The sequence below is a fragment of the Helianthus annuus genome, chromosome 5 (assembly GCF_002127325.2).
Source record: "Helianthus annuus cultivar XRQ/B chromosome 5, HanXRQr2.0-SUNRISE, whole genome shotgun sequence".
Classification (NCBI taxonomy): Eukaryota; Viridiplantae; Streptophyta; class Magnoliopsida; order Asterales; family Asteraceae; genus Helianthus; species Helianthus annuus.
In genome coordinates, this window is record NC_035437.2 from 49,391,205 (window position 1) to 49,415,999 (window position 24,795).

Here is a 24,795-nt window from a genome sequence, read left to right on the forward strand (position 1 = left end):
CAAATTCACGAAATCCGAGTTATTCTTCAGCATCATTAAGTATGTGCCCCATTCATCATAAGGTAATGTGTTGGATAACATGTCGATCCATTCCTCGTTTGTCTTTGTAATCTCCAATCTTTTCATCTCTACCACAAGATGGCAATAACGTTCAATCAACTGCTTCGTTGTTTCACCCTTCATCCCGGTAAGGATGTCGAACTCTTTCTTGATTAGGGCTTTCTTGCTTTTGATCATAGAAACACTGCCTTAGAACTTCACCTTTAATGCTTGCCACATCGATTGTGCGTTGGCATCATGTTGTAACAGCACAAGAATATCTTCTTTTATGGCCTGTTGGAGAATACTGACCATCTTCTTCTCAGCCTTAAACTCAATCTGTTCAGTCTCAGTCAAACTTCCAATGCCTTTCTCTAAGCCCAATCCATCAACAGGTGGAACATATTTTTTCTCTATTTTCATCCAACACTCAAAATGGTTGGCTTGTACCCAATTCTTGAATCGACCCGACCATCCGGCATACTCGTCTAAGTTCATAAGCTTTGGCGGTTTCTGCATTGTTCCTAGCTCATTCTCTATGTTGACATTTTGAACTATGCTTGTCGGATTTTGTGTTGCCGTCATGCCGCTACCCGCGAAAAGGTTGTAAAAATCTTGACTTTCCGTTTTAGGTGACAATGAAAATTTTTTAACTTTTTGACAAACAGATTACTTTTACTGAAAACCTTTCTACACAGACAGAATTCCCAACACGATATCACGAACGAAACGGACTTAAACCCTCAAACCATGATTTTACACTAAAAATGAATTTTCAGGCGGAATCACAATTTTAATTTGGAGCGAAAACATAATTTGACTTTTGGAGCGAAATCAGAGATTAACACTCAAGCGAAATCAGAACTTGACTTTACGAGCGAAATCAGCAGGTAATTCTGAGCGGAATCACCTCTGGAGCGAAATCACAACTGAATCTCGAGCGAAATCAGAAGATTCGAGCGGAATCACTGATTCCGCTTCTACCATTTGGAGCGGAATTAAAACTTTTCAAATGAAAACCTGATTTCGCTCAGAATTACGAGCGGAATCAACCAAATGCAGTTTCGAGCAGAATTAGGTTTCGAACCATTTTTAATCAGTTTTAAGCCGTATTTTATGCTGAAAATCTCAAGGGTTTGTTAATTGTCAATTTTACACAATATGTCCAAAGTTCAATCCATTTTGTCCGTGGCAATGTCCAGAAATTCAAAAAATGTAGTAAAAAAGCTTTGATTCTGGTATTCTAGTTCATAACTGGCTCTGATACCAATTGTAGGATCGTTATTGACGATCAAATGAGTCAACCAAAGCTAAACACCACTGTTTATGCAGCGGAAATACACAAACAGCTTGAATCAAAGAGAATGGAATAGAAATATAATGCAGATTGACAGGTGGTCCAACGCTTAAAAGGTCTAAATGTATGCACATTCCATGCTTTATTCAGTTAATTGCTTGAACTTGGTAACCACTCTATGTTTGATTTTGCAGGTGTTAAAGTGCATAAAAGATGGATATCATGGAGCTTGGATGGATGCTAGATGATGGTGGAAACAAGAATTATTGATTCCACTTGTAATGAAAGAAACAAGAAAAAACATAACATACAGCACCGTAACCTACGGCTCTGGACGTAGGTTACGGCTCCAACATGTCCAAATTTCATCGCCGTAAGACATGAGCTCCTTGCCGTAAAGAACCACTCAGAGCCGTAACCTACGGCTGAGGGCCGTAGGTTACAGCACCCTATGTTGACCTTGGAGCTGCTTACAGCCGTAACCTACGGCTGGGAGCCGTAGGTTACGCCTCCGACTGATCTCAAAATGTAACCTACACATTTATTGGCCATTTCATGAGGATTTTTGGGATCTTATCATGGGTATTAGGTTACGGAAGATGGGGGACGAGTTGGGGGAGTATATTTGAGGCACTTGGAAGTGAAAAACATATCTTGGAACTATCTGATCATCTACTATCTATCTAGTTTTGTTGGTGATCTTTGTGAACAATATTTTCTTCTATTTTTGCATGATGTTGTCACTTCAAGCCATGTGTGGCTAAACATTCTATGATTATCTTGGGTTGAAGGTTGTGTAAGACTTGTGCTTTGATTTTATATTTCTAGAATAACAACTCTTTTCTCTTTGAATTGTTTGTTATGGTGCATGATTGATTGTTAGTAAAGTATTGATTTTTATGCTAAACTAATTAGAAACCATACGTTCTTGGTGTCGTTGGCAATCGAGATATCATGGGTATAGTTAGGCTTGGGTAAGGGTTAATTGATCATCGGGCAACAACCTCACGTTCTAGGAATCTGAGTACTTAGTTCCCTTTCATCACTGCAATTGGTCATTCACGAACTATCTCTATGTAGTTCTTTCTAGTTGAATGTTAGCACAAAAGTCGAAGCAAACCGGAAACTCAAGATAGTCATTTGTCTCTAAATTGTTTACAAACTCATTTTTTTCATTTTGCAAATTAATTAGTAATCGTAGTTTTAAAAGAAACCAATCCAACCAACTCTTACATTTTACTTTTCTTGCAATTAGTCTAATTTAGTTAATCTAGATAAATTCTCAAATAACACATATTCCACAAACTCCATGTGTTCGATACCCACTTGCCACTAACTATTTAGTAGTAATTGGATTAAATTTGATTCTGACCACGACATCACGTCAAATTTTGGCGCCGTTGCCGGGGAGTAGTGCGCAACGTATGTTATTTTTGTTTTTTTTTAAGTTTGTTATTTTTCTGGTTTACGCTGGGTGTGTTAGTGTGCAGGTATTTACAGGTGCATGCGTACTAGAAGCTCTCACAAGCTTTCACCATTGGCATTTGATCCGGAAATTGAACGAACTTTGCGAGCAAACAGAATTTTGTTAAGGGAAAACACAATCAGCGGTTCACCAACAACACCAATTACACTGATTACACCACTTCGATATATGGATCCACCACCACCACCACCACCCACTACGGGTGAACCTACTTCATCATTTATACCAACATCCACTCAACCTTCACCAAATACCACCATTCCACCAAATACTACCGAACCCACCATAATTCAACATGTTACATCAACCAACACCACACAACCCATTACTACCCAAGAAGAACCAACCATTACCTTTAATCCTTCCACTACTATACCGCCATTATCCCACTTCTTTCCGGGTGCGGGTCCATCATATTCAAGCCATACCATAGCACTAATTTCGACCATTGTCCATGCTACACCGTTTCGACCGTCAAACCAGTCGGGTTTTCATTACTCGACGCTTCCATTTGGGCAATCTTCGGGAATTCAAGGAGATGGGTATGATGAAGGATATGAGGAGTTTGAGGGTTTTGATGAAGACGGGTACGCTTATGGGGGTGAAGGAGATCAAGGAGAATTCGGGTATATGCAAGGTCAAATGCAAGTGATTCCCAATCTTGGTGGAGTGCAACAACAACAACTCATACCTCAACACATTCGGCCGAGGCCACAAGGGCCACAAGTGCAACGTCCCATAGCATTGCAACAAGTTCGTCCACCGAATGTTCAACAACAATTTCAAAGGCCTATTCAACACCCACCGATGCCGCAACAACAATTTCAACAACCATTGGCACCACAAGAGCGTATGCCAAGACCAATGGGTCCTATGCGTCCAAGGGGTCGTGTGGGTGTACCAAGAAGGCATCTTAGAGAAAATGTGAGGGGCATTGAAGCACATTTTAGGCCAGTAATCACTCATAATCCTTCACCGGTAGTCATTCCTCACAATGATCAATGGAGGACATTTGAAGTGAGGACTAACTCATTGCAAAGCTTGCCAAAATATAAGGGTTTAGCAACGGAGGAGCCTTACTTTCATTTGGAGGCTTATGACTCGATTTGCAACACTCTTGGGAGTCAAGGATTCTCAGCCGATGATATTAAATTGCTACTATTCCAATTTTCTTTGGAAGACAAGGAGAAAAAGTGGTTCTACACATTACCTTCAGCATCTATATATACATGGGGGGAATGCAACAAACCTTTTTGGATGAATTTTACACTGCTCAAAAGACGAATGATGCTAGAAAAGGGTTGAGGAGCTTTCAACAACAACATGGTGAAATGTTTCATGAGGCTTTTGAGCGTTTCAATATGATGATCAAAAATTGCCCTCACCATGGAATTGAATTGTGGGAATTAATGAATGCTTTTCACGAAGGATTTAATGTCTATCACCGGTGGGACTTTCGGTACAAATTACGAGAATGATGATTGGGAGTTTTTAGAGAGCATGGCAACTACATCAAAAAGAAAAGCTCAAGCATCGAGGAGAGCACGACCGGCCATTGCCCAACCTCAAGTGCACGCAATAGATGACGGTAATGTTCAAACCACTAACCAAATTTATGATGTTTGTGCATTGTGTAATGAAATAGGTCATGCGGCTGAAAATTGCAAAGGAATGGTGGAAGGGCAATATGAAGAAGTTCATGCCGTTCAAGGTCAAGGAGGGTGGTAGAAATTATAACAACATGAATTCTAATACTTACCACCCCGGGTTGAGGAACCACCTAAATTTTCGGTATGGGAACCCTTCAAATCAAGCTAACCCGAAGTTTCAAGGTAGCCAAGGTAATTATGGTTCGTGCCAACCTTACAATAACCAAAGTGGATATCAAGGTGGGAACAACCAAGGATACCAAAGGCAATATCAAACGGGTCAAGAACAAGGGGGGTCCTCGGGTGGAAACGAAGTAATGGAGATGTTGAAGGCGATGCAAGTTGAAATGCAATGAATGAATCAACGTGATGAGGTTCGGATGCAAAAGGACGAGGCCCGTGATAAAGCGATTCAAACTCTGACTACTCAAATGGGTCAACTTGCGAGTGAAGTGGCAATTTTGAAGAAAGCAAAAGGCCAGCTACCAAGTGACACGGTGATAAATCCCAAAAACATTAAAAGTGTTAACATCAATGTGGTAAGTACTGTTCCAAATAGAGAATTCAATGAAACATTTTTAACATCTTCTTGTCAAGTGAATGCAGGTTTGGAAAAGGATGCCGAGGTTGAAACGGATAGAGAGCATGGAGCACCAATCGTGCCTATTCGTGTGGGAAAATTAAAAATCCCTCACGCATTATTGGACTACGGGCCAAGCATGAGTGTGCTACCAGGTGATCTATACGATATGTACGACTTTGGTCCGCTTGAAGATATAGATACCATGGTGAGCTTGGCGGATGAAAGTTGGAGGCGTCCACAGGGAATGGTTAAGAATGTTATGATTCGGTTGGGAGAATTCGAATACCCAGTGGATTTTCTGGTTTTAGATTATGCTACTACCACAATGGCGTCACAACAAAGGGTGATTTTGGGTTGACCGTTTCTCTATACGGCAAATGCTCAAATTGATTGTAGAGAAGGAATCATCAACATGACCGAAAAGAACCGTATGTTGTCATTTAATGTTCAGACGAAGATGATTAGTTACGAGTTTGTTGAGGCGGATGATAGCGGGTTTAGTGAAAAGGTGTTCCAAAGAATGAGAAGAAATCACCCACCGGATCATGAAGAAAAGCATATGGGTTCAAGCAAGAGCGTATTTGATTACCCACCGAGTCAAAACAAGATGGATGCATTTTGCTCAATGGCACAAGGAAGTGATGGAGATGGCAGGAAGCGCTTCTTTGAGCCACCTTAAATGGGGGTGGCACGGTCTGGCTGAAGACTTGAAACTTAGCGCTCTTCGGGAGGCAACCCGGGGTTTTATATTGATGTTGCTATTTTTATCTTTCTATGTTTCAGGGCCTTGTGGAATGATTGAAAGTTAGTAAAAGGACGACACTTTATCTTGGTTTACATGATTGATTGCTTGAGGGTTGAAAATAGTTTGTGAATGAGTTGCTTGGGACAAGCAACGGGTAAGTGTGGGGATGTGACGGGTGGTCCGTAGGACAACCCTTAAAAGGTCTAAATGTACGCACATTCCATGCTTTATTCAGTTAATTGCTTGAACTTGGTAACCACTCTATGTTTGATTTTGCAGGTGTTAAAGTGCATAAAAGATGGATATTATGGAGCTTGGATGGATGCTAGATGATGGTGGAAACAAGAATTATTGATTCCACTTGTAATGAAAGAAACAAGAAAAAACATAACATACAGCACCGTAACGGCTCCAACATGTCCAAATTTCATCGCCGTAAGACATGAGCTCCTTGCTGTAAAGAACCACTCAGAGTCGTAACCTACGGCTGAGGGTCGTAGGTTACGGCACCCTATGTTGACCTTGGAGCTGCTGACAGCCGTAACCTACGGCTGGGAGCCTTAGGTTACGCCTCCGACTGATCTTAAAATGTAACTTACACATTTATTGGCCAATTCATGAGGATTTATGGGATCTTATCATGGGTATTCGGTTACGGAAGATGGGGGGCGAGTTGGTGGAGTATATTTGAGGCACTTGGAAGTGAAAAACATATCTTGGAACTATCTGATCATCTACTATCTATCTAGTTTTGTTGGTGACCTTTGTGAACAATATTTTCTTCTATTTTTGCATGATGTTGTCACTTCAAGCCATGTGTGGCTAAACATTATATGATTATCTTTGGTTGAAGGTTGTGTAAGACTTGTGCTTTGATTTTATATTTCTAGAATAACAACTCTTTTCTCTTTGAATTGTTTGTTATGGTGCATGATTGATTGTTAGTAAAGTATTGATTTTTATGCTAAACTAATTAGAAACCATACATTCTTGGTGCCGTTGGCAATCGAGATATCATGGGTATAGTTAGGCTTGGGTAAGGTTAATTGATCATCGGGTAACAACCTCACGTTCTAGGAATCTGAGTACTTAGTTCCCTTTCATCACTGCAATTGATCATTCACGAACTATGTCTATGTAGTTCTTTCTGGTTGAATGTTAGCACAAAAGTCGAAGCAAACCGGAAACTCAAGATAGTCATTTGTCTCTAAATTGTTTACAAACTCAATTTTTTTTCATTTTGCAAATTAATTAGTAATCGTAGTTTTAAAAGAAACTAATCCAACCAACTCTTACATTTTACTTTTCTTGCAATTAGTCTAATTTAGTTAATCTAGATAAATTCTCAAATAACACATATTCCACAAACTCCCTGTGTTCGATACCCACTTGCCACTAACTATTTAGTAGTAATTGGATTAAATTTGATTCTGACCACGACATCACGTCACAGATCACTTTAAACATGTTTCCTCATTAATACTTCTCAGAAAAATTCGGCAGCAGTTCGGCTACACATTCGACATTCTGTTACAAATGAGAAAACAACAACTACTATATATAGGGGGCTGATTCCGCTCCTAATGACATTGTGTCATTTCGGGCGGAATCACTAAGTTGTGATTTCGCTCCAAATGCCATAATGTCATTTCGAGCGGAATCAAGACTTAACATTACAAAACTTACAAAACAGCCCCTATACAATACATAATTCACATATATGATCCCTAGACCCTATACAAGCTTGACTAAGACTAAGACGCAGGCTTTAGACGTTCGTGCATCAACAATATACTCAATAGAGTTCCTTCTAAGTCTGTCCGTAAAACTCTTTATGAACTTTGGACAGGAAGGAAACCAAGTCTTAATATATATGAAAGTATGGGGCTGCATTGCAGAAGCAAAACTTTACAGTCCTTTCCTAAGGAAACTTGAACCTAAAACAGTTACCTGCTTCTTTATCGGGGTATCCTAATCACTCAAAGGGTTATCGTTTCAATTGTCCTTCCCACGTCACCTGTATTGTTGAAACCAAGCGTGTTGCGTTCCTGGAGGATTTGAAGGTCAGTGGGAGCAGTACCAACCCTTACGAAGAATTGCAAGAAGTACAAGATGCGGGGGGGGGGGGACTCGTCGCTTACCATAACTCCGTCTACTCCTCTTGTACCCAATGCAACAACTGCACTTAAAGCTACTGCACCAACTCCAAATTTACCTCCATAATCAGAACCCACTATACCTCATAACGAAGGCACATTAAACGCTCAAAACCAAGACAACGCTGATACCGATAATCAAATCAGGAGGTCATCTAGGCCTAGAAGGCCTACTAATTGGGATTATTATGTTACCTACCTGACTGAAATGGATGCTGGTGTCACACCCCGATATTTACAGCTCAGCCCGGTGGGCCCGTTGGGGAGTATCGTGACGTAAGATTGATAACGTCATAGTCAAACATACACAGAATAGCACAGCAAAAGTCTAGGAATATAAAATATTATTACAACCCCAATTGTCTGAAAATACTGAAAAGATAATTACATTCGAGCATGTATTATTAAATCCACAGGCGGATCTAAAACGAATACACAACATGTTCAACAGACTTAAAGCATTACGGACTTGCAAGATCCTCTACTCAACGCCCAGGAGCTTCCAGCCAATTAAGTATAGTACCTGTCACTTAGTCTTTTGAAAATACGTCAGTTTACACTGGTAAATACAATTAACTGACTCCTTTGAAAACATTTATGAAAATTGATTTGAATGCACAAAATATTCTTTTATAACTTGGGACAATTATATAAAATAATCTTGTATACAGATTCACATGTTTGTCGTACGTTCAGGGCCCGAGATAGAAGCCGAGACAAGATTAATAGACACACCACTAATATAAACCCACAAGAAGTTATCCTCACGAGTGGATATACCATTTTACGTACGCAACTGTCAGGTGTATGCCTACACCCCGTGCCTAAGTCGTGGCCATTTCAAATGAATGAGTCGAGGATATCCAGGACACGGTCATTAACCCCCAAATTCTTAGATCAAACAAAACAGATTAAAACGGGTTATCTCAATGATTTTACCACTAATCGATTAAATATTCAATACCCGACCAAGCGGTAATAATTTACCGTATCCCAAGCCCTTATAAGGGAAAATAAGTTAAAAGTATTTACCTGAGCTTTTAAATGCAAGATTTATCTACTCAGCCGTATAATGTACTTAACTAGTGCAAGTAGCTTTTACCGGGGCTCCTAATCTGGAACGAAGGTTTAATTAATCTATTAGATTACTAACGGGTCTTATTTAAGTTGTAAACTTAGACCGGTTTACGGCACGAAACACTAGATTAAGCGATGACCAGATTGGAATGTGATTTAGACCCAACAAGTATGGAGACTTGTATAAAATGGGTAAACTAAACACATTCTAGATTTTGAAGTTAAAATGATAAGCTTTGACTCGTTTCGGCTAATTTATGCAAACTACTTACATAAACCGTACCGAATGCGTATATGCATAATGGGTAGCCGGATGAGTCATGTACAAGTTCCATAAGTTATTGTGCTCTAAATATGCTATGATATCAGTAGGATATCAACAATTATGCCCAAAAAGATTTTAAAACCAAATTAAGTCTCGTATGGGTATTTTGGTCATTTTAAAGCTCATAAAAGAGGTTTAATAGTAAACTGAGGTTCTGGTCTAAAACATTCAGTAAAAATATTTATTTTATCATGTTACATCAGTAAGATATCATACATATGTGAGGTTTACCATTTATGGCCAAACTATGCACCGTTGGGGCATTTTGGTCGGGCATTTTGGTCATTTCACATATGCTGTTAAAGTATTAAAATTTATTTTTTAAAATCAGTAGGTAACAAGTCTTAGGTGTTAAATATGGTTTTAAACCATACTATGCGCCTAATTTGCGTAAAAGTCGATAATTGACGATATTCGAGATGTTTAAGGAATTATGAGATTTTGATCAACCTTAAATGTTTAAAATATTTTATTTAGCATATAATATCAGTAGGAAAAGGTTTGACATGTTAATCATATGTTAAACTCATTTTATTAACAAAAAGGGTATTATCGTCATTTACCGATTTATATGAGAACTCAATGATATGGTCAGTTTATAATCTGACCAAAAATTCCAAAAATCCCTAAAAATAATATCAAAACATTAGGTAATGGGTTTGGTGCCAAAATTTGGGTTTAAACATGATTTATGCTAAAAATGTAATTCAATTAACAAAAAGTTTCATTTTACGATATCTTGCATAACTTTAGTTTGAGACCAGAAACCGATGTCAAATTTATTTGACATACTTATATATCAGTAATAAAGCTTTTTGTCCTCTCACATTTTCAAAAATCTCGTTTTTATAACATAAGGGTATAATAGTCAAAATTAAGCATAATAACGGAGACAAGCAAATAACTCAGATTTCTAGTATGATCGTGTAATATAACCTTATAAGGTTATGCTGTCACACCCCCAAATTACCATCTAGGGCGTGCCCCTAATGGAGGTGTAATGATCCAACAAAGAGCCACCAATCATATCAAACACAAGTCATAATGTATTAAAATACCCAATTGAAAGAAATGTGTCGTTTGAAAAGTTAAACCAAAACCAAAGTACTGAGCGGAAGCATAAATGTATAAGTGTATAAATGTATCAAAACCAAATCAAAATAACTGTTTATTATGATCACAACCACTCCAGCAGCATCAGACAGCAAGCTCCCAAGTTCCTTCAATAATTACCTACAAGCATGTAAACAAGTGTGTCAGACTACGCTGGTGAGTTCAAGGTTTGTGTTTGTTTACCAAGTTGCGTTACCAGTCATGTGAGTAAAACAGTTTACAAAACGATATGTTGTTTGTTGTTAAGATGTTTGATGTTTCGATGTTGCTCATGTTAGATACCCTAGGGAGTGTGCCCATAAGTATCCGGGGAGTGGGTACCCCTTAACGACCGTTTGCTATGTTGCCTTCGTTAGATACCCTAGGGAGAGTGCCCATATGTATCCGAGGAGTGTGCCTCTAACAACCATAGCCATACCCAGATAATTAGTTCACGCCCGTCCTTACGGCCCGGTGTGAGGTTTCCCACCTAATAGCGCTATCAACTAATCACCCCCATTGCCCTCCAGGCAATAACCAAAACCGATTAAGTTATTTACCCAATGTTTCCCTTCCAAATGTTTACCAGTTGTCCCAAACCACCGGGACACATGCTTGAGAAAAGTGCAGTGAACTCACCTTGATTTGCTCGGTATGTTATAGTTTAGTATCCGTTCCAATTGATTAACCAGATCCTAGTGTGGTTATCACTAATAGTTAGTTCGTATACACGTGGCTCATGTATGATTTGCATGTATCACATAGATTTCAATTAAGTGAACACATATCATATCACATCAGATTACAAGTGTTCGTATTCTATCATCAATCATAATACCAGCTCAGGTTACTAGTTCACATACTACACGTACGATTAATTCACGTATTTATCGTTCACATAAAGCACATTGATTGAACAGGTAACACACATAATTCAAGTCATGATAGTTAATCCATTCACATAATGCCATTGAATAATCACTCAACATATAGTAGCTCATACATACCATTTACGTACATAACCGACTGCATATCTTTCGAGTCCACTTATTAATAAAGTGCAGCCCCGGGTCTTAAACTGACCCGTTCCAATTATAGCCAAAGTGCGGCCCAGTTACCCAATGAGTCCCAATGTCAATTTAAATAAAAAGGAACAATGATATCTAGTAATTCAACTGAACAGTTTAGTTTAATTCCTGTACTTGTTGCCCAAAACGACCAAGCCCATTTACTAAACCAAGGCTTTATCCACCCTTTAATCCTAACAGCCCATTTATTACCTAACCCAATTAACCTGTGGTCCGGCCCAATTTAATTGTACAACAGTTAACATGAGGCATCACCCTACTGTCATGTTTACTACACATACCACCCGGATCCCAACCAAGGTACTTAACCCGATCCCCCTAGTGTGCGGCCCACTTGGTGTCACCCCACAACCCAGCGGCCCAAAAGTGCAACCATTACAAGATTACTCCTAGTGTCTACATACTGAACCGGCCCAGGTCGCAACTCAATCCATTTACAATAAGGAAAAGAATTGAATTCCTTGTTGTTAAGCCCAAGGTTCAACGAAGACCCCAACTATTATTTGTATTACTTGAATTATCATTAACCCCCACCGTCCATGTGTTGCCATACCACTGGACCGTTCAAATTGTATTATATAAACACATGGCTACTTCTTTGAACCAAAAATAGGTGGCCGACAACAACTGTTTAAACATTATATTCACATATAAGTCAACATGGATTGATAACTAATTGTCAGCAAACAATATGCACATGGTATAGCCACCATTCTCCACACCCAAAGCTACACCCATTTAACCTCAATTTCATTGGACCCTTAATAACCATTTAACCTCACCCTCATTGGACCCTTAACACAACCTATCATGATCAATCTTATCCACTATATTGTTGGCCATTAACTAATTAAGTTGGTGACATGAGTTTATTGACATTAATGTTTCAAACAAAGACCACGTGAAACTGTGATGGTGCATGTGAAGATGAGATCGAGACATGTAAAGGTTCACTATGATTGTGTTGATGTCTCGGTTCAATCACCACAGTTTCATGTTCCTTTTTAATAAACGTGCGGTCGAATAACAATGATTTATCAATTACGTCCACCTAACAACCTCCTATATGATTCGCCGGAATGGGTGGTGACAAGATTAAACAACAACTCAATAGCAGGATACAACCTAGCCATCACGGATCACACGTATACACAAACACACATATAAACAAGATTTATATGAACAAGATCTAATACGAATATACTTTACTAACCACAAGTTTGATCCAATAGGCTGAAGTCTCGAAGGTGGGGGGCTGCTACAGTTCACGATCAGGGAATTAGAGGTGAGGGGTAGGGGTTTGCTTTAGTTTTAAGTTGATCAAAGATAGAGTTTGAGTCTAATACGTATACTAAAAGGTATTATGTTTTGGGGCGGTTAATGAACCGAGATGGGCTCAGCCCTTTTTAATTGGGCCATCATTCAAGTAATTGTTATATGCAGTTATTTAAAAATCTAAACAAATAATTAAGCTATAATCCTAAAATCTAAACAAGTGAGCCGGTTATGCTTAACAGTTGGGCTACAAAGATTGGGCCATGCTAAACTGCACATGCTAGGTTGGGCTCGGGTGAAACGAGATTAATCCATTATACGGCGCAGCCCAAGGCGTCACTATATTAATTAGTCGGATCATACGGCGTTTAGTTTAACAGGGTTATCACTGAGCGGAACATTTTAACACCAGAGAGGAAAATAACAAGAAATAAAGATAGTAAAATAGAACGTTTTGACATTGGAAGTCCGGGTTGTCACATCATCCCCAACTTGAAAGAAATTTCGTCCCGAAATTTGACAAGTAAGCACAGAGGAATGAAGTGATAAAAACTCTAATTAAACTATATATAATACTACGCAAATAATAATCACAAATAAAAATCAAGCATTACACGCAATCACTAAGCATCCAGGTACTGCACAGGCACTACGTAAACCAAATTGTAAAAACAGGATTGCTAGGTCAGTTGGGTGCCACATCATCCCCAACTTGAAAGGGAATTTCGTCCCGAAATTCGCCAAGGATATCGAAAGTTGGTCCCACCGTTGAACAATCGGGGATAACAGAGCTTCACCTGATCTTTGCGTTCTCCCACCGCGAATTTCCACTATTTCTTAAGCTTAACAGCTTCCCAAGGGGTTCAAGTACAAATCCTGGATCTGTGACTAGGTTCTCATTTCCATATATGTGTTTCTGGTTGCTAAAATCCTACCTTGACTTTCCCATATGTCAAACTTCGTTCCCATGCGTGGCTATCTGGGCCTTCAGGCCCGGTCACCCACATTTGGTCTTCAGGTTTCAATGCATCCTATCAAAACTCAGGTAAATAGGATATCGAGGCCCATGTGCTTCGCCTACCCCACTTCCCTAAGCTGAGAAAGCTGAGAAGACGTCCTCCTAATTTGGTTCCCAAGAGTTCTCCTCTCCCCGCAATGCTAACGAGGCTAAGGCTACGCAATCTTCGAAAATCCCGTGATGAATCTGTGATAGTATCCAGCGAATCCAAGGGATTGCTGTATCCCAGAAGGAAATCAGGATTGGCATAAGGTCAATTCTGGAATTCTACCTAACGATGTGGAAGTAAACCAGGTAACTCTTCAGAAGACACGTCAGAAAATTCACGAATACTGGAAGATACTCTATCTTTCTTCCTTAAAGTGGCGAATCGGTGACAAGAGCTAGTATAGTGGAGTAGCCCTTCCGTAGACACTTCTGGGCTTTCACGACTGTGACAATGCCAACAACGGCACCACTACGATGATCTTAAACTGATAAGGATTCCCCACTGGGGAGAGGGAACGCACGGTTTTCTTTTTGCAGAGAATTTTCTGCTTGATACATAGATAACCAAGTCCATGTCAACGACCATGTCAAAACTTACAAGAGTATTGGGATGTAGGTCAATGTCGAACACTTGACCCACGAGATCAAGTTTACAACCAAAAAGAACATGTGAAGCTTCTATCGATTTACTATCAGTTAGTTCTACTACATGCTTATTTTACAAGAAAGGTGGAAGTCAGTCCTAACTAACGACTGAACCCTAAGGCACACAACTCCAATCGAAACAAGAGTCAAATAAAACAGAAGCAGAAGAAAGATCATTCAAAGAAGACGTACCGGTCTCAACATTGCCATCATTGCGAGTCTCCCCCAGCGCCAATAGTAAATACTCTTCCACGTGCTCCGTTCCCTCCATTGTTCCCATTGTTGCCGCTCCCAGTATTGTTGTTGTTGCCAGCATTCTGATTAAGCTGAGGGCAATCCCTCTTAAAATGACCCTCATCACCACACTGAAAGCACCCTTTTTGATTTCCCTGGTTCTGTTGAGACTGTTGCCCTTGCTGTCTCTGATTCGACTGAGTCTGCTGCTGCTGCTTTGGCTGAGGAGCCCTACAATCCTTGGCCTCATGGCCTACCTTGTCGCACCTGCGACAAACTCGATCACACTGCCCATAATGATGAAACCCACATTTGCTACACTGAGGCTTCTTTCCCACATAAGGTCTCTGATTTTGATTCACTGAGGATGATTGGCTAAAGCTGCGAGTACTGCCAGTATCTGTCTTCTTTTGGGGCTGAACCGAGTTGGACGCCTTGTCCATATCACCCCACTTGCGTTTGCCATCAGTAACAGGAGTAGTGGCTGTAGTGGCGGCAGTAGTAGCTTTAGAAACACGCGGTGGCAGTGAGTTGCTTTCCACCTCCTGATCAATAATCTTGTGAGTCAACCGGACAATCTGGGTTAAGTTATTGAGGTTTGCAGCAGTCACCAGACCCTTCACTCGTGGAGGCAATCCCTTGATGAATAACTCGATCCTTCGAGACATAGGTCGAGACAAATTCGGACACAAGTCAGCCAACTCATACGATCGCTTCACATATGCCACAACCTCAGATCCCACTAGTTTCAGATCGTAATACTCGTTCTCTAGCTTCTGTATCTCATCACGAGGACAGTATTCCTCCCTCATTAATTCCTTGAAGTCGTCCCAAGTAGTAGCGTTTGCTGCATCAATACCCAGCAGCTGAACCTGGGCATTCCACCAGGTTAAGGCACCATCCTCAAGCGTGCCTGTCGCATACTTCACGCGGTCCCCCACGGGACAGTTGCACATAGCGAACACTGACTCAGCTTTCTCGAACCACCTCAATAGTCCCACAGCCCCTTCCGTCCCGCTGAAGGTCTGTGGCTTACAATCCATAAACATCTTGAACGTACAGGCAGGCTGGTTGTTCGGATGCGCAGCTTGGTAGGCTGCCAGAGCCTCAGCCACACGTGTGTTTATCAGATTTGTTAACTCAGCCTGAGTCATGTTGATGCTACCACGTCCGTGTCCTCGTCCACTCATGTTTCTATATATGGAAATGAACTAATTTAGGAGTCGAAAACGAGGGAAGTGTTCAGGCTTATCACGTTAAGAACGTTTAACTACCATATTCATACACAAACAGGGAAGAACCCCTCTTGCACTCGTTAAGCCTCATTGGGATTTGCATGCACCACGCGTTATTATTATGTGTGCACCCATGATAATAAGGCGGTTTGCATGCTCCTCTCGATGCTTCTTAACTTATGTTTGAAGTTTCTCCCACCCCAATCAACACAAAATATGCACTACCAACAAGATGAGGATTTACTAGATGCGGGTGTTATGTTACACTATCAATGTGTCATGATGCCTACCATGTCGTATCGTGCATGCTATAAATATAGTTACGTTTACTAGGCATATAAAGCATAAGCTAAGGAGGAACGAACCTTGCAGTCTGAAGCTGAGTGTCATGGTCATTGTTTGGATCAATTCGGTTATAGTCTGGTTTTATGAAAACGTTTTAAAACCGAGTTCTCTATAACCAGTGGCTCTGATACCAAACTGTCACACCCCCAAATTACCATCTAGGGCGTGCCCCTAATGGAGGTGTAACGATCCAACAAAGAGCCACCAATCATATCAAACACAAGTCATAATGTATTAAAATACCCAATTGAAAGAAATGTGTCGTTTGAAAAGTTAAACCAAAACCAAAGTACTGAGCGGAAGCATAAATGTATAAGTGTATAAATGTATCAAAACCAAATCAAAATAACTGTTTATTATGATCACAACCACTCCAGCAGCATCAGACAGCAAGCTCCCAAGTTCCTTCAATAATTACCTACAAGCATGTAAACAAGTGTGTCAGACTACGCTGGTGAGTTCAAGGTTTGTGTTTGTTTACCAAGTTGCGTTACCAGTCATGTGAGTAAAACAGTTTACAAAACGATATGTTGTTTGTTGTTAAGATGTTTGATGTTTCGATGTTGCTCATGTTAGATACCCTAGGGAGTGTGCCCATAAGTATCCGGGGAGTGGGTACCCCTTAACGACCGTTTGCTATGTTGCCTTCGTTAGATACCCTAGGGAGAGTGCCCATATGTATCCGAGGAGTGTGCCTCTAACAACCATAGCCATACCCAGATAATTAGTTCACGCCCGTCCTTACGGCCCGGTGTGAGGTTTCCCACCTAATAGCGCTATCAACTAATCACCCCCATTGCCCTCCAGGCAATAACCAAAACCGATTAAGTTATTTACCCAATGTTTCCCTTCCAAATGTTTACCAGTTGTCCCAAACCACCGGGACGCATGCTTGAGAAAAGTGCAGTGAACTCACCTTGATTTGCTCGGTATGTTATAGTTTAGTATCCGTTCCAATTGATTAACCAGATCCTAGTGTGGTTATCACTAATAGTTAGTTCGTATACACGTGGCTCATGTATGATTTGCATGTATCACATAGATTTCAATTAAGTGAACACATATCATATCACATCAGATTACAAGTGTTCGTATTCTATCATCAATCATAATACCAGCTCAGGTTACTAGTTCACATACTACACGTACGATTAATTCACGTATTTATCGTTCACATAAAGCACATTGATTGAACAGGTAACACACATAATTCAAGTCATGATAGTTAATCCATTCACATAATGCCATTGAATAATCACTCAACATATAGTAGCTCATACATACCATTTACGTACATAACCGACTGCATATCTTTCGAGTCCACTTATTAATAAAGTGCAGCCCCGGGTCTTAAACTGACCCGTTCCAATTATAGCCAAAGTGCGGCCCAGTTACCCAATGAGTCCCAATGTCAATTTAAATAAAAAGGAACAATGATATCTAGTAATTCAACTGAACATTTTAGTTTAATTCCTGTACTTGTTGCCCAAAACGACCAAGCCCCATTTACTAAACCAAGGCTTTATCCACCCTTTAATCCTAACAGCCCATTTATTACCTAACCCAATTAACCTGTGGTCCGGCCCAATTTAATTGTACAACAGTTAACATGAGGCATCACCCTACTGTCATGTTTACTACACATACCACCCGGATCCCAACCAAGGTACTTAACCCGATCCCCCTAGTGTGCGGCCCACTTGGTGTCACCCCACAACCCAGCGGCCCAAAAGTGCAACCATTACAAGATTACTCCTAGTGTCTACATACTGAACCGGCCCAGGTCGCAACTCAATCCATTTACAATAAGGAAAAGAATTGAATTCCTTGTTGTTAAGCCCAAGGTTCAACGAAGACCCCAACTATTATTTGTATTACTTGAATTATCATTAACCCCCACCGTCCATGTGTTGCCATACCACTGGACCGTTCAAATTGTATTATATAAACACATGGCTACTTCTTTGAACCAAAAATAGGTGGCCGACAACAACTGTTTAAACATTATATTCACATATAAGTCAACATGGATTGATAACTAATTGTCAGCAAACAATATGCACATGGTATAGCCACCATTCTCCACACCCAAAGCTACACCCATTTAACCTCAATTTCATTGGACCCTTAATAACCATTTAACCTCACCCTCATTGGACCCTTAACACAACCTATCATGATCAATCTTATCCACTATATTGTTGGCCATTAACTAATTAAGTTGGTGACATGAGTTTATTGACATTAATGTTTCAAACAAAGACCACGTGAAACTGTGATGGTGCATGTGAAGATGAGATCGAGACATGTAAAGGTTCACTATGATTGTGTTGATGTCTCGGTTCAATCACCACAGTTTCATGTTCCTTTTTAATAAACGTGCGGCCGAATAACAATGATTTATCAATTACGTCCACCTAACAACCTCCTATATGATTCGCCGGAATGGGTGGTGACAAGATTAAACAACAACTCAATAGCAGGATACAACCTAGCCATCACGGATCACACGTATACACAAACACACATATAAACAAGATTTATATGAACAAGATCTAATACGAATATACTTTACTAACCACAAGTTTGATCCAATAGGCTGAAGTCTCGAAGGTGGGGGGCTGCTACAGTTCACGATCAGGGAATTAGAGGTGAGGGGTAGGGGTTTGCTTTAGTTTTAAGTTGATCAAAGATAGAGTTTGAGTCTAATACGTATACTAAAAGGTATTATGTTTTGGGGCGGTTAATGAACCGAGATGGGCTCAGCCCTTTTTAATTGGGCCATCATTCAAGTAATTATTATATGCAGTTATTTAAAAATCTAAACAAATAATTAAGCTATAATCCTAAAATCTAAACAAGTGAGCCGGTTATGCTTAACAGTTGGGCTACAAAGATTGGGCCATGCTAAACTGCACATGCTAGGTTGGGCTCGGGTGAAACGAGATTAATCCATTATACGGCGCAGCCCAAGGCGTCACTATATTAATTAGTCGGATCATACGGCGTTTAGTTTAACAGGGTTATCACTGAGCGGAACATTTTAACACCAGAGAGGAAAATAACAAGAAATAAAGATAGTAAAATAGAACGTTTTGACATTGGAAGTCCGGGTTGTCACATATGCTACATTAAATTACGATCATAATGGAACCTTAAATCAGTGGCATAATAACCTAATTCGGTTCATAATCGAAAGTCAATGCAGAAGTCAAACTTCATGACTTTCGGTTGCGAACCGACCCTAAAACTGGAATTGACGAGCCAAACATGTTTACACATGTTCTAATAATTATTACCAAGTTGTTTAAGTGATAAAACGTATTTTAGGACATTTCTAAACTCATATCGCAATTATTTCAAAAACTGACCCGTTGACTTTTTAAAGGAATATTAAGTTGACTCGTCAATTGACCAAGCAAACGCTTGACTTTTCGGCTTTAAAAGCCAAATAAAATAAACTAGTAACGAAAGGACACTTACATATGGTCCAATGGACTGAAATAAACTCAGAGGAGGTTCCAAATTATTCAGGATCCTCTAGAATTGAGAAGAAGGAAGGATAGATGCAAGTGAATTATGAAAAGCCATCATCTATTTATAGATTTTTGGAATGAAATATGATCATGACAACTGTTGGAATGGATTATGAGATGATTACAGGTGTCTCTACATCTGTAAAAACCAGTATACCAGCTCCTAGATCGAAATACATGGCGTTCGCGGCCCGCCAGCGAATGGCCCAGCTCAAAAATGTTTGGCAAAACGCACTTTTAAACTTTCAGTCATTACATTTTTGGCACAAATCAATTATAACAACTGTTGTTTGCTGTTTTGGCAGCCAACGAGAGCAGGCCCAGACCTGGGTAGTGGCCGTGACAAGGGCCAGCCCAGAAACGATAGTTTGGCAGACTTGGCAGTTCTGGTCCCTGCTTGGATTTAGTGTTTTTAAGATTTCAAAAGTGAAACTACTGGTCCCTCAAACTTTTATATCTGGTGCAGCCAAGTTCAGAAATAACTTTTGAAGGTTGAAAAGAACAGTCCCTCACACCTAAACTTATTATTTAACTTTCACATGTTGGCATTTTCGGCACGAAAGTTTCTAATTCTTTGAATAACATAGTTGTAAGGCACGAAAGCCTTTAGTGAGCAATTTAGGCACACTCAGAAGTATGACCGAGCATTACGGAGTTCTTGGTTCGCTTAAAAGGTCACTCAAAAGTGCAGTTTCGCTTGTTGTCATTTCTACTCCTTTTAACGCACATAAATGTGCGTAGTATCATTTAACGATATCCAAGCCTTACGTAACCCATGTTAGGTGTCACACCCCCAAAATCCACACGCGGAGTATCACCGCTTGGGAGCGTGACATGACCAGGATCAAGCCATCAATCATATTGAACATAGTATATAATAATCGAAGTACTTCGTAAAAACCCAATTCAATAAAATTGATGTTCAAAACAAACATAGTTTAAGTAGCGGAAGCATAATATGAAAACCCAATGTATATAATAAGTTCAAGTGTTATAAAGTGTAACATAACATCCACGATCCATGCTCCACAACGACCTGCTCCTCCCTGTGCAAGCTCCATATGTACCTAGGGTCCTGCAAGGCATGCAGCAGAGAGTCAACAACTAGTTGAGCGAGTTCACAGTTAATAGTTCAGTAATTGTATTAGTATAGTAAGCCTTGTGTTCGTTTATTAAGTCGTGTATCGTATTAGTTCGTATCGCGGCCCTCTAGGCATGTATGCGAAGATTAGGGAAAGTTCCCAAGTATTCTAGACTAGGTATATTTGCATCGCGGCCACCCGGCATGTGTGCGAAGTTTAGTGTATAGTTCGCAGCCTTCCTAGGCATGTGTGCGAAGATTAGTCATATTATCGCGGCCAACCCCGGCGTGTGTGCGAAGACCAGTTCTATAAGTATCACTAGTCTAGTCGTATCTTATCAATAACCCTTCCTCACCCGAGGATCGTATAACTAAATTCCATAAGCTAGGTAAGTACAAGTAAATAATCCAAACCCATTCCCACCCTGGGAACCCCATGCCTTGGCTGTGTGAACTCACCTTGGTTTGCTCGGTATGCTATAGAATACCCACGCTCATAGTTAATCAATCACGACCTATCGTACGCACGTATGTATAATCAGTTTTCATTCGTAACAATCTTGCACACAAATCTAACGTCACATAGTGTGTTTGGCAGTTAATCATCATGCGGCATTTAAGCAGTCAGTCAAATCCATGTAAATTCATGCTTGACAGGTTAAACAGGCAGTTAACATACTTTACCAGGTTAACACATTTAACAGGGTTACATGCATATCTTAACAGAGTTAACATCTCACGGAATTAATAAACTAATAGAGTTTACTAAGTTAACAACGTTAATAATGAACAGGTTCAATAAACTAACAGTGTTTCATGCTGAACTGTGTTACCAACATACTTAACGGGGTTAACAGATTTAACCTAACGAGTTTACTGTACTAGCATCTTGGATGAAAACACAACAGACTTGTCCTATATGTCATTCAAAAACTCGGATCTTGTGTTATACTTAAAGCTCGGATCAACATCCCTCATAAACAAAACTCGGACACACACATCAACAATGAAAAGTCGGATCCTTAATGCTCCATAACAGAAACTCGGACCAAGGGGAAGGGTTCACAAAGTCGGACAAGGGGGTTTCCCTGGTTAAAAGTTCGGACAAAGGGGGCTTGCCCCTTAAAAACTCGGACACCCCCAACATATAAGAAACTCGGACCTGGCTAGGGTTTAAAGGTCGGACCCTATCTCCACAAGGTAAAACTCGGACCCTCTTATGTGCTTCTAAAAGTCGGACATTGATATATGAACAAAAGTCAGACACTTATGCATTCCTTAGCAAGAATTCGGACCATAACATAATCATTCACAATAAAACTCTGACTTCATACAATAACAAAAGCTCTGACAACACATTGACTAAAACTCTGACCTTTGTGACTTCACAAAGCCCTGACTGATAACAACGAGTTTCTACATACGTGATTTCCAAAGCCAATTCACAGAATCAAACCAACAGTTACATTTTTACATTCATACGATCAAAACCCTAATTTCATTGCATCTGTACTGTAGTAATCCAATTATCAATCAATCAATCTACAATTCTTGTATCTCAACATCAGGCAATGATTACACAATATTCAACATCATTTCACAATAATCAGAATTCAATAACACAGAATCATTACATGTAGAACTAGGGTTTACATGAATCACACAAATCAAGAATTGATAGTAACAAACAATCATTAACAATTACCTTGGATTGATTCTAGAGAAAGTGTGGAATCAAGAGTGAAGAAGAACTTGTGCCAATGATGAGGATGATGATGATTGCCAGAGAATCAGAGAATATGAAAGTACGTGCTTATTTTCTTGGGTGGTGATAAGGGAAAGGGATTAGGGCTAAGAATGATTTAAGTTTCACTATTTACTCTATACATCCCTAAGTATCATCTTTTACATAAATACACCATCTCAAAATAATTCACAGTTTCACCACCAAGTTCATACATTTGACAACACTTAACACATAACCATGCACAATCACAATACACTTTATTGTATCAAAACGTATACAATTTCATAGCAACTACTTGTGCAAATAAACGACTAAACAAACAATGAACGTGCAATAAATGCGAAATTGGAATCTTGGAAACTCGAGTTGTCACATTAGGCATTCCAGAGAGTATGATCGAATAACACGATGCTTCAGTTCGCTTAAATGACCTCTCAAAGGTATAGTTTTAGAAGTTGACGCTTTCGGTCCCTCTAACGCGAAAACTTGCGTATATTATCATTTAATAGCATCAAAGCCCTGTGCAACCCATATTAAGCATTCTCAAGAGTATAATTGCACTTCATAATACCTCGGGTTCATTAAAAGGTCATTCAGAGGTATAATTAAACATGTTGATGCTTTTAACCCCTTTAACTTGCAAACTTGCGCGTAGTTTCACTTACTGGTGTAAAAGCCTTAAATGGCCGATATTAGACATTCCCGAGAGTGTAATCAATATCATGAAGCTCTCAGTTTGTTAAAAGGTCAATCAGAGGTAAGAATTAACATGTTGACGCTTTTAACCCTTCGACGCGCAAACTTTTAAATAATTGTTGGACCGTGTTCCGACCCTAAACAGTCAGTGTAAGGATGTTCATCTTCACGTATGAAGGCGGAATCAACATAAATGAAGTTACACCGCTTTTCCTATTCAATTCCTTCTCTTTTATTGCTTTCTGATATAGTTTTGACAGAGTTTCGTTACAGCAACAATGATACACGTCCGCTCCAACGTTCCATGCACAAATGAACACATCGGGTATTTATAGTTGTGATAGGTTCGCTCAAAGAGACATGACAAATGAGCGAACCTACTAACTTGACACAAAAGCGGACCACCTGATGTCCTTATAAGCGAACCTATGTGCGACCCTATGAGCGGACCTACATCTAACATGTTCATAAAAGTGAACCTAACAACATATAATCTAATTTTGACTTTCTAGGCCCTATGTTAACCTATCTTGACCTAAGACTTGATGTAGACGTAGTCAACAGACATTCCATGCATCAACAGACTCCCCCTTGGATGTTGACGTAGTCTTCAGCTCCCGAGTCTTCAGTCTTAGTCTTTTCTCCAACTCTCTGTCTTCTCATCATAAACACTCTATCTTCAGAAGGTTTCTGGATCATTTCCTGACTCTAACTTCCATCTTCCCTTTGACTGTTGATCTAGACTCCCCCTTTCACTGACTCCCCCTCTCGATATGCTAGAATCTGAGAAATCTGGTTAAAGCTTTGACATTTAGCTTCCTTTAGGAATAATGAGGTCCAAACCTGTTACTCAACCAATAACATTACAATCTATCTTTTCAAAAATAAATCACAAACTCAACCAGCATTAGAAATCCACTCAAGTATTCAGGTCCAAATTAATGACCCTGATTACTCAATTAATCTACCAAGTTCAATTTAATGACCTTGGTTGATCATTTGACGAATTAAACTGATTTTGTAAAAACATTTTCATTCATTTTTTTTAAAAAAAATGTAACAAGCATCAACTTAATGAACTTGTTTTAACTTTGAAAAACATCTCAATCTCTGACAAAGTAAGCTCTCCTCATTCTTCAGCTCAGAACTTTCCTGCATCTGTTTCAATCTCCGAGAATCAGACAGTCAACTTTCCACTCTGGTTTGTCTAAATAAAGTAGAAAAGTAAAATCTTTTTGGATTTTTAAAGTGATCTAAACTAAGAAATGAAATAACAGAAAACTTAAATTGCAGAAAATAACAAAATTGAACTATTTACAAACTTATTTTTGGCGAGCGTGTCAGGGAATCATATCAGCTTTTCAGACAAATTACTAGTACCGTTAAGCTTTATTACATGCTCAGACTTAAACAATTCACCTCGATTGTCGATATACTGATCCATCTTAAATTCTCACA

General features: G+C 39.6%; 1 non-coding gene across 1 annotated transcript; it reads right to left on the reverse strand.

The window, feature by feature from the left end:
- Window positions 1-4,109: 4,109 nt before the first annotated feature.
- LOC118492603 lies at window positions 4,110-4,215 on the reverse strand. The gene has a single exon (XR_004894609.1). It is a non-coding gene; the product is annotated as a small nucleolar RNA R71 (small nucleolar RNA).
- Between the last annotated feature and the right edge of the window lie 20,580 nt (window positions 4,216-24,795).